The 11,199-nt window shown below is 35.9% G+C and overlaps 1 long non-coding RNA gene across 1 annotated transcript; it reads right to left on the reverse strand.

Annotated features, from left to right (window-relative positions):
• Positions 1 to 483: 483 nt before the first annotated feature.
• LOC145100013 (uncharacterized) lies at positions 484 to 4,083 on the reverse strand. Its single transcript, XR_013704764.1, has 3 exons — positions 3,879 to 4,083; positions 857 to 938; positions 484 to 697 (listed from the first exon to the last, which is right to left on the reverse strand). It is a non-coding gene; the product is annotated as an uncharacterized LOC145100013 (long non-coding RNA).
• Between the last annotated feature and the right edge of the window lie 7,116 nt (positions 4,084 to 11,199).

Raw genomic sequence — 11,199 nt, forward strand, 5'->3', positions numbered from 1 at the left:
CCCAAAAAAATGTCACTAAAGGCTTCTAAAAGAATCAACAACACACTTAATAAATGCCACTAGAAACTCTCTCACTAAAACCTTTTAGTGGCACTTTTTGTTTTTGCTGCTGCAGTTTTTAGGATTTCAGTGGCACTTTTTTATTTGTCACAGTAAAACAAATTTCTTTTGTGGCACATATTTTGTGCCACTAAATCTGATTTGATTTAATAATTTATGTTACTTTTAGTTACACATTTTAAGATTTTAGTGGCACTTTTTTTTACCATAATAAAAATTAGTGGCATTTTTTATGTGTCACAACAGAAGAAAACTTTTTATGACATATATTGTGTGCCATTAAAAGCTAATGTGATTTAAAAAATTTATGCTACTTTTAGTTACATATTTTAAGATTTTAGTGAAAATTTTATTTGCCACAATACAATTTCATCTATAATATAAAAGAAAATGAATAATTAAATTGTAGCACATTGAAAATAATCAAAATTTCATTGTTTTTCATCAATATTTTTAACTTTTTGAATCAAATATCTAGGTAAATATCAAATATGTCTAATTACATGCTAAACATAAAGTGATGAACAAAAGTTAAAACATGCATACAAAAATAAAATAAAATAAAATAAAAAACAAATACATGATAGGTTGAATAAATTGTGTTATCTCATACTCTAGAATCAATGCTAGCAATTCCCTGTCAAAAAACAAACAAAGATTGTCAAAAAACAAACAAAGATAATCCAGAATCCAGTGAAATAAGGCTTAGTTTAGAAAATAAATAATATAAAACTCAACATAAAGAAACTATATTTATAAGAACAAAGGAAAGACAAAAGCTCATAAAAATGATTACCATCATTATGAAGACTTTCAGAAGATGATCTCTGGTTAACTGAATTAGAGTTGCGTGGAACTGTAGAAATGTTGTCTGGCATCTGAAACAAATTAATGAAAACATATAACATTAAGGCCCAACTCTCGATACCTTCTACTAGTCTTGTACAAATGAACAACAAGAATGCGTTTAAGAAGATGCATATGTACACCAAGAAGCTTATTCAGAAGGGCAAAAGTGGTCATTCTTGAGTCCAATTGGAAATATGATAATGGACTAATTTTAATGAATGTTTTTTTTTGTTCATAGGGTAATTGAACCCCATTTATAAAAGGTTCACTACATCTTGGTGCACAATACATCCAAGATCTATCCATAACTGCTCCAATAAAAATAAACAAGTTACATAGTTACAACATGTACAAGTTTGAAGCCTAATCAACTCTTAATGGAATCATATAAACATAGGAGGAAGCTAAGAAACTAAAAAAACTCATGAATGTTGGAACACATAAAGAAACATAGACTAGAGCTAGTTGCAACATGTGCAAGTTTAAAGCCTAGTCAACTCTTAGTCATAAAAAAATAAGCCTAGTCAACACGTAAACAACCTCGCTTAAGAGGTTAACCAACTACTGTAGTACAATACAACTCACTTAAGAAACTATATCATCATTTAAGAAATATAAACATATATTAGAAAAATAACAAACTACATGAGTGGTTTTCATACATGATATGACAAAAACAATAACTATTACAAAAAATGAAACTATATGTCATTTTATTTGTAGTAATGAAACTATATGTCATTTTAAGTGCAACATATAAATAACTTTTTCACCATTTTACTAATTTAGGCTGTTCTATTTTACAGGTTCAAAGTTCCTAAAATGTTTATAACATGGAACAAGAAATTCCCAATGACAAGTGGGAAATTGAGAAGAGATGAACACAAGTTTTGCTTCATTTAAACTTACTCTCAAGCAGACTATAAGATAGTTTGTTCATATTCACAACATTTGTTTGTTTTATATAAAAAAAATAATAAAAAAATAAAAGTTGATATGAAATCATTTTTGTGCATTAGCTACTTAATGGCTGATTAAGTGATGGTCTAACTGAATAAGATAGATTGTTCATATCTGTTTATTTTGTTTCTTTATCCTTATATTCAGTTGACTTATCCTTCTATCATTAGGATTTTTCCTCCAGTCATTTAATTTGCCTTTTATGGAAGATTATTTAACTTTAGTTTAGGTTTCTTCTTAGTAATTAGGAAGCTGATATATTATTTGAATTGACTGAATTAAGTTTTCTGTCTAGGTTGTCTATACTGTGTCAATATTTTATTAGTCTCATCAACATGGTGATTCGGAAAAAAGTAAATACATTATTATTTTTTTGGAATGGCTGAAAACTTTATAAGCATACCAGCGAGGCTTTATTAAATTGTTTACCGATTGAATTACACAAATTAGATAATGACATTCTTGTTGGCCACAACATATCTGGATTTGACCTTCATGTTCTTCTCAACAGAGTCAAGATTTTTACAATATTAACAAACACATTGATTTAATGAACTTAATGAGAACATTTGTATTTGTATTACCATTTATAAACAATAATGATCGTATAACATTTTGCATTGCAAAGTTCCTAACAACATGTGGTCAAAAATAGTAAGACTTAAGAGGTTTGAGATACCTAGACTTAATAAAGGAAAAACAGTTTTTGGGTCAGGGGTAAGTCCAGGAATTATGTCTTGCATTGTTGGCAGACTTAAATAAAATTTGAAAATTTTTATTTGTTTTTTTTTTATTTTCATGATATTGTTAAAACTGCGATTTGCAGATTGAAATTGGGGAGACAGATGCATGGTTGCCAATGGAACTCATGTTCCATTTGAGTGTTCTTCCTCTCACACGACAACCGATTAATATTAATGATAATCTATGGGGAAAAACTCTTCAGGTAAACTAACGAAACAGTTAAAAAATCATTCACTAATGTTTTTTTTTTAGTTTTTTTTTAATGAATAACTTATTATGTGCATGATTTCAGGGTGCTAGAGCTCAAAGAGTGGAATATCTCTTGTCGCATGCATTCCATGCTAAAAAATTTATGGTACCTGATAAGTTTTATACTCCAATAGAAAACAAAACAGTAAAACATAAATCAGATGGCCCAGAAGACAAAGTAAACAATGATTTGGGTGAAAATGACGAAATCGCCCCTCCAGGAAATGAGCCTGTAAAATCCAAAAAAGCAGCTTCATATGCAGGTGGACTAGTGTTGGAACCCAAAAAGGTTTATATGATAAATATATTTTACTTTTGGATTTTAACAGTCTCTACCCTTCCATTATCCAGGTTTGTCATGTCTCCACCATACTTTTTAAATTTCAACACTTTCTACCATTCTCTATTATCTTTTTCTATCTTTAATCAGGAGTACAATATCTGCTTTACAACAGTAGAGAGATTTGAAGATGGTTTAGTTCCTCGATTACCATATTCAAAAACAACTGGAACTTGAGGAAGAGAGGGAGAGGCTGATGAAAGCTCTTGAAGAGCAGAGGACTAAAATGAAAGGTAGCCACTGGAAAGAGGAGATTAAGCTGGAGAAAGGGTTTGATGATGTGCTGACTCAATTGATGGACAAATACACCAATAAACTTGAATTATTTGAGCACAAACTTTACTCATTCTTGCAATTAGTTGAAGTTTAACTTTGACCGATTCTAAAGAAGTCAATTGATGTTGGGATATTAGCAGAGGTTATGAGATATGTTTTTATGGAGTACATGGATTATAGTTTATATATTTTATGACGTGAGAAAGTCAAAATGAAATCACCAGTTCTAATAATCGAAAAATATTGGAGTTTTAAAGGTACTAGTGGCAGCCTCTCATAAAATTGATTAACCCTAGCAGTTTGGGCAATGATTTTGCAACAAATCGGGCAGTATACAACTTCAAATCTACAAACAAATGAAATTTTTAAATACGTTATTTGAGCAGGAAAAATACATAACCGTAAGATTGAGGAAGCAGCGGCGACGATCGAGGAAGCGGCGGCGATCGTAAAAGCAACGGTGATCAAAAAGAAACGACGCACAAGCCGACGACGGCATGATGGTCCGACGTCGACGAAGAGAGGGTGGTGATGGTGCGTTCAGATCATCGTCAGGAGTGAGATAGTGGGAGTGGTTTCTGATAGGGTTGTACGTATTTTTTTGACTTCCGTAATGTAATGCGATGATAAATCAAAATTAACGTATTTTTCTTGAAAATATTTATTTGGTTGTTGTACGTATTGTTCCAACTTTACCTCCTATTGGTCTTTGTTTTATTTTAATATACTATTGTTCTAAAAAAAAACATATTTGTATTCGATTAACACATATATTTGTAAAGATACACAAAATTTGGGCCTAACGAGACCTTTAATCACTATTGGCCATATAGTGATTAAAGACACGATATACTTCTTTTAACCAATTTAAAAAAAAAAAAAAGTTATTCACTACAATGTTGATATTAGGAGATTATGTTATAACCACTATACCCATAAATATTTCAGCAATTTCAATATAAGCCAAACAAAAAAGTAACATAAAAATGAGTGTGTAATCACATCTACATTCCTTAAAAACAATTTCATTAAAATGTTGATATTAGGAGACTATGTTACAGCACTTGTTTCCGGTTCAATGAGTGACATTCCATTCAATGTGTAATCCAAAAGACCAACAGGAAGCAAAGTCATTGAATATTGGGTCAAAGGTTTTGACTTCCAAGAGTTCTGGTTGTTATCAAACCCAAATTATTATGTTAGAATCCCTTTTTTAGACATGAAAATAGATAAATTAATGAAAAAATATAAATCAATCCCAAGTAAAAATCAATTTTCGTTTTCAAAATAATAAAACAACAAAATCAAATTTTAAAAGTATTAACATAATGGTCTTATCTTGGATCAATAGCTTGAGATCGCTATAAACATAATAATAAATGTATGCTGAATTCAGTTTTGTTGTTTGATTCGAAATAAATTGTTTATTGGATCAATAGCTAGAAATCACAAACACAATTGATTTCTTTTGGGGGAAAAAGAGGGAAAGAAGGGGATTAATACATAAAAATGTCAAGTTAGGTTATTGGGTTAGTGATGTCATGGGTTTCCCATTTTCTTTTTCGTAAAAACTAACAAATCAATTAATAATTATAATAAATTTCCATAAATATGTAATACTAATTTTAAATAAGAAATATAAAATAAATTGTTAATAATATAATTAAATTTTTTAGTTATTATAAGAATTATCTATATGGCATTTTTAATTAAAAAAAAAAAGTTTTAGTGGTATATCAAGTCTTTACGTCACTAATAACTATGTAATTTAGTGACACAAAAGATTAAGTGTCATTAAATGTATTAAATTTTTAGTGGCATATAATAAGTGTCACTAAAACCATGATATAGTGGCACATTAACCATATGTCATTAAAAATGTGTGCCACTATATGTCATTTTATTTGTAGTGTGTGGATGGTGGCAAGAAAGTGGTGTGAGAGCAAGTAGGTACTGGAAAATTTAATCCAGATAAGGCAAGTGTTGTAGTGGAGTAGACCCAACCGATGCATGCATCCGTGAAGGCCTTCATGGAGACAGATTTTGCCTTATATCTCCATTTGGGCTAGCTAGATTTGCCAGGCCTCCGTCAACTATGTTGTGATCTCGACCCCAAGGAGAAACTATTGGAAAGCAGTTATCAGATCATCAGACCCTCCTTCACTCCTCCTAGTAAGTGATTTCTCCCTCCTCTCTTGATTTAAGCTTTTGAATATCATGTTTTAGAAACAGTATATGGACAAATTTTAATTGTGTTGATGACCCTGCGTGGTCTTTGTTAAGTCCGAGAAATGTCCGACAGGCAATATATTTTGATTTTATTGTATGATGGTATCAAGGAAATATTTTGCCTAAATCCCACTTTCGTTAGTCCAAGATGGTTCATTTTGGCCACTGGTTTGATTTTTTCCCAGAGGTTAATTTTGATCTTCGAGGTTGCATTTGTTTGTGTTTTTTCCCATTGGGGAAACTTTTTCCAAAGGTTTGTGCTGGCCTTAGGAATTAAGTAGAGATGGCTCCTACTTGCTTGGCAGGGTATTAAGACACATAGGGCACTCTCATTTGATAGATGAAAGTTGTTTGTATTTAACCAAAGTTTGTTGGTTTTGGCTTGGGAGTTTGTCTTCATGAGCTCGGGGCTCGCCATTCTTTTGAGTCACTAGCATGTATTGTTAGGATGAGGCCTTGGCTAGCTTCTTGTTATGAACCTTGATTGGTTCGCTTTTGTTAGGGAATTTCTTTTTAGGTAAATTTCTCTAGTTTATCTTTAAGAATTTGCTCTAAGTATTGGACAAAAGAGAGTTGCATTCTGACCCTAGTCATCTAAGTTAAGCGGAGATCGTCACCTTGAGGCGTTTAGGAATTACGTGTTTTTTTGTCAAGGGAAAGTTTATGAGCCTTTAAAGCTTTTGTTCATGTAATGGTCAAGGGTAATAGTCCTTTATATTGGATTGACATGTTTAAGGAAAGGTTATGAGCCTTTAAATCCTATGGTTGCATCCTTGCATCGATTTCGCACAAGTGACGTGGCTGATCAGTCTGTGTTATCACTGGTTAAATGTACACAACCTCTTATTGAGATGATATCAAGCTTGAATAATAATAAAACATATAAATTGTTTTCGAAAATATTCAACCTTCATCATTTCATTGATAACGTTCTAGAAGTATCAATCACTGTTTGATGAGAACAAAAATGATTATATTTTGACACAAAAAGATGGCCTACGACTGGAGCTAACTATTGGAGTGTGATTATCCACTTGGATTTAGATCACATTGCCCTCGCCCCTGATATGCCTTATTCTGTCTTTTCTCATTGCTCCAGGAGTAAATATTGCACAAATTATGCGTGTTCCAAGTCTGGGGGATAAATCTCTCGTCTTGTACTTCCAAGACATAAGCTCCATTTTGGTGGTTCTCCACTATCTTGTATGGGACTTCCCAGGTGACACTTAGATTTCCTTGGGTTTGAGCATGACTGGATTCATTTTTCCTCAACACCCACTCTCCTACTTTGAAGTTCTTCATTCGTACACGTCGATAGTATTAATTTTCGGTGCGAGCTTTGTAGGCAACTTGGAAGAGCTGGGTGGCTTCTCATTTCTTGTCCATCATGTCTAAATCTTGACATTGTCCCACATCATTGTTTTTCTCATTGAAGTCTGTTACCCGTAATGATCTGTCTAAGATTTCGGTTGGGAGCACTGACCCTGTGCCATATGTTAAGCTAAAGGGGATCTCGAGGTCATGCGATACGACCAGAGCACTGCGGGTAATTCTTCTATCCAGGTTCCCTTAGACCTCATCAGACACTTTTTAAGGCCATTGACGATAATCATGTTTGATGCCTCTATTTGGCTGTTTGTTTGGGGGTGTGCCACTGAGGTGAACCAGTGATAGATTTGCTTTTCTTCACACCATTCCTTGAAGGGATTTCCTTCAAACTGGATGCCATTATCGTTAATTAGGATCCTTGGGGTGTCAAAATAAATGAGGATGTTTTTCCACATGAATTTTATCATTTTTCTTCCTGTAACGGTGGTCAAGGGCTCGTCTTAAATCCACTTAGTGAAGCAATCGATAGCGACTAATAAAAATTTAGCTCCACCGGGGGCGATTGGAAATGATCTAACAGTATTTGTGCGCCATTGGTGAAAAGGATATGGGTTGCTGATGTTTGTTAATAGCACAACGGGTTGGTTTCAGAAAGGAGCAAAAGCTTGGCATTCCAGGCATTTTTTGGTGAGCTTGGTCATGTGCTTGTAGATGTGATAAATCCCTAGGCGGAGTATCTTTCTGGTGAGTTTCTATTCATGTTAGCCATGGTGCCAGGTATCCCCTCTTATATAATTACGTGTACCTTACAACGAACTTTGGGGCCTTGACCTTGATCTTCCTAGCCTCTGTGGGGTCATCTGGGAAGACACCATACAGGGGATAGTCCATGAAGGGTTTGGTCCAATCTGGAGTTGTTGCGATAACGTCAACTTACTTGTTGTTGATGCTTCTCTCTGGGAGAATCTCTACTAGGACCTTCTTGTTTATGTGATCGAAAGATGTCGATGCCAGTTTACTAAGAGCATCAACCCTCGTGTTTTCTCCCCAGGGGATTTGTTTGATTAAGAAGCTTTTGAATGATCGTGCTAACTCTCGCACTACAACCAGGTACCTTTCCTTTCTTTGGTCCTTGGTTTCATATATGTCATTGATCTGATTAGTGATGAGGAGGGAATCAATATGGGCTACAAGGCGTTTTTCTCCGACTTCTCGCGCTAGTCAGCTCCGTCGGTGTGCAGTTCCCAAATGTCTTAACTCACCTCCGGTTCCGAGGGATCTATTAGCAAGATTGGTTGAACATTTTCAGGTGCATTGGGAATCTAGACTAGGAAGTCTAATAAAGCTTGGGCTTTGATACTGGTGCATGGGCGTTAATATATGTCATGATCGCCTAGCTCGATCACCCATTTTTCTAGGTGTCCTGATTTCTCTGGCCTCAATAGGATTTTCTTTATTAGGTAATTGATCATGATCTCAATGTTGTGGGCTTTAAAATAGCCCTCGAGACGCCTGGATACATAGATTAGTGCGAGCACCAGTTTCTATAGTATTGGGTAGTTGAGCTTAGGACCTTGTAATGATCTACTCATGGAGTGTATTGGCTATTGTTTCTTATCCCTCTCAAAGCTTAGCATCGATGATACGACTTCGTCGAATGTTGCCATGTATATTTACAAAGTTTCTCCTGGCAGGGTGCTCGCCATGGTTGGGAGTTGGTGTAAGGCTTCTTTCATGTGTTGCAGGGTTTTTTTGGCCTTTGTTGTCCATTTGAATTTATTCTTGTCGATGAAACCTTTCAAAGTTTGGAAGAGTGGAAGAGCTTTCTCAGCCTACTTGGCAATGAATGGCGATATTCCTTCATTGATTATTTGATAACCCAGGAATTGGCCTTCCTCCACCCCAAACGTAAACTTGCCCGGGTTGAGCTTCATTTGTTCCTACGTCAGCGTTTGAAGGTTTCTTTAATGTCGTGAAGCAATGCTGCTTCATTAGAGCTTTTGATAACCATGTCATCAGCATAGACCTCAACGCTTCCACCAATTTGGTTTGCAAACACTTTGTCCATCAGGCACTAGTACGTCACACCGATGTTATTGAGGCCGAATGGCATCTTCTGATAACAAAAGGTGCCGCGATTGGTATGAAAGGACGTCTCCTCTTATCTTCTCTTCTCATCTGAACTTGATGATAGCCCTTGTAGGCATCTAGGAAACACTTGAACTAAAATCCTTCTAAGGACTTAACTTTTTGATCTATCTCCTAGAGAGGGTAGAGATCCTTTGGGCAGGCGTTGTTTAGATCGAAATAGTAAATACACATCCACCTTGATCCATCATGTTTTTTCACCATAACTGGATTAGTTGTCGAGGTAATGAAAACTGCTTCCCGGAGAATGCATGTATCCACCAGCTTCGCCCCTTCTACATTGATTGTCTTATTCCTATCACCCGCTTGCCCCTCTTTTTTGTTTGATGGGAGTGCCCCTAGGATAATATTCAAGTTGTGCTCAACGACCTCGTGATCGATTCCTGTCATGTTTGTAGGTTTCCATACAAAGACCTTGGAGTATTGCTTCAGGAGGATGATTAAACTTACTTTGGCTTCTTCCGATATGTTGGAGCCTATTCTGAGTGTTTGCATTGGGTAATCTGGGTGGATGATGTGTTTTTCTATTGGGCAATCTTCCTTCGACTTTTTTAGGCCTCGTACTAGGCAACTAGCTTTGGTGTGGTAATGACTTGATGGAAGTAGTGCATACGTGGGTTAGTAGCAACAATTATGGCTGACCCGGCGCGTGTGCTAAACTTGATGATACCGTGGATTGTTGACAATATGACATGTAGCTAGAAAAGCGTCGGTAGCCCGAGAAAAATGTTATGCTTTGCTGAAAGGCGTATCATTGAGAATTCGATCGTTTGTGTGATCTTATCTCTCCCATTGTGAGTAACTAATGTGAGAGGTTTATGTATGGTGCCCAGTGGCCATAGTTTATGCCTGGTAAATCCTGTTAACAGACCACCTATTGTAGGTTTTAGACCCTCCTTTTAGGAGGCAGGCAGTTGCCTGAAGCAATGTTCATAAAGTATGTAGGTGTTGCTACTATTGTCTATGCATATAAGATGAACTTGCGTTTGGCATATGCAGGCAGTGATCAAGAGTGGATCCATGGGATCCCAGTTGGTTGGCCTTAGGTCATTTATTGAGAACCTGATATTGAGTATATTTCTAGATAATACCGCAATGTTTTCCTCAGCTTTGTTGGATATACACTCTTATTGACTCTTCCTCCTTTTTCCTGCATGCCATGATTGAGTTTGTATCTCCTTTACCTTCCTTAATTGCATGAAATTATTGAGGAAGATGTACCCTAGCTGTTCAAATCTTGAGATGATGTCAGGTCGTAGCGCTTTGAACCACTTTCCTGTATTTCCCAATAGTGTGATGGGGAAACATATGTGAACTGTTTATCCATCCTTAGTGACTTCATCGTCCACTTTTAAGTGTCGATGTAGATCGAGGGTTTCGTCGTATTTTTAGGATGTTTGGTATCATCGTCGAGTGTAGAATCTCGTATTGTAAGAGTTCCTAACAGAAAGCGGAGTTGGTACTCCTCACCAGGTTTTCCATGTGTAGGTATGGAAATCCTTTGTACATCATGAATTGTTGAGCATAATATGGATTATCTTATGCATGATTATACATTGCCGCCTGTGATATGTACGGTTGCTATTATGAGCTCATTTGTGTGCTTTGCTACAACTGTGAGCTCGATCCTGACTACCGGAGCATGTACAAATTCGGTCCTTATGACTGTTGTGCATGGGGACTAAGCTATTGTGCTGATGATGATTGAGGATTAGACTCATGCGTTAGTGGCACTTGAGGAATGGATCCCTAAACCTTATGGATATAAGGATTGAACGTTAGTGGTTGTTGTGTGAAGAACGAAATGTGCGACATGCCTGCTTTAGGAGAGAATTGATAGTTCGACATTAGGTGCTTCATAGAGGACAACATGGTTCTTGGGGACCAAGTGTTTGTCCCTGCTTGCTGTAACAATGATTATTGTTGAAAAACCAGTGGTTGTCAATCGTTATTCGGTGGTTGTGACTGCTGAGTCACTGTCATCTATGGCGTTGCAGTCGTGGTTGTGATCAGAT

This window comes from Lactuca serriola, chromosome 4, assembly GCF_051521515.1.
Source record: "Lactuca serriola cultivar US96UC23 chromosome 4, Lser_US96UC23_V15, whole genome shotgun sequence".
Taxonomy (NCBI): domain Eukaryota; kingdom Viridiplantae; phylum Streptophyta; class Magnoliopsida; order Asterales; family Asteraceae; genus Lactuca; species Lactuca serriola.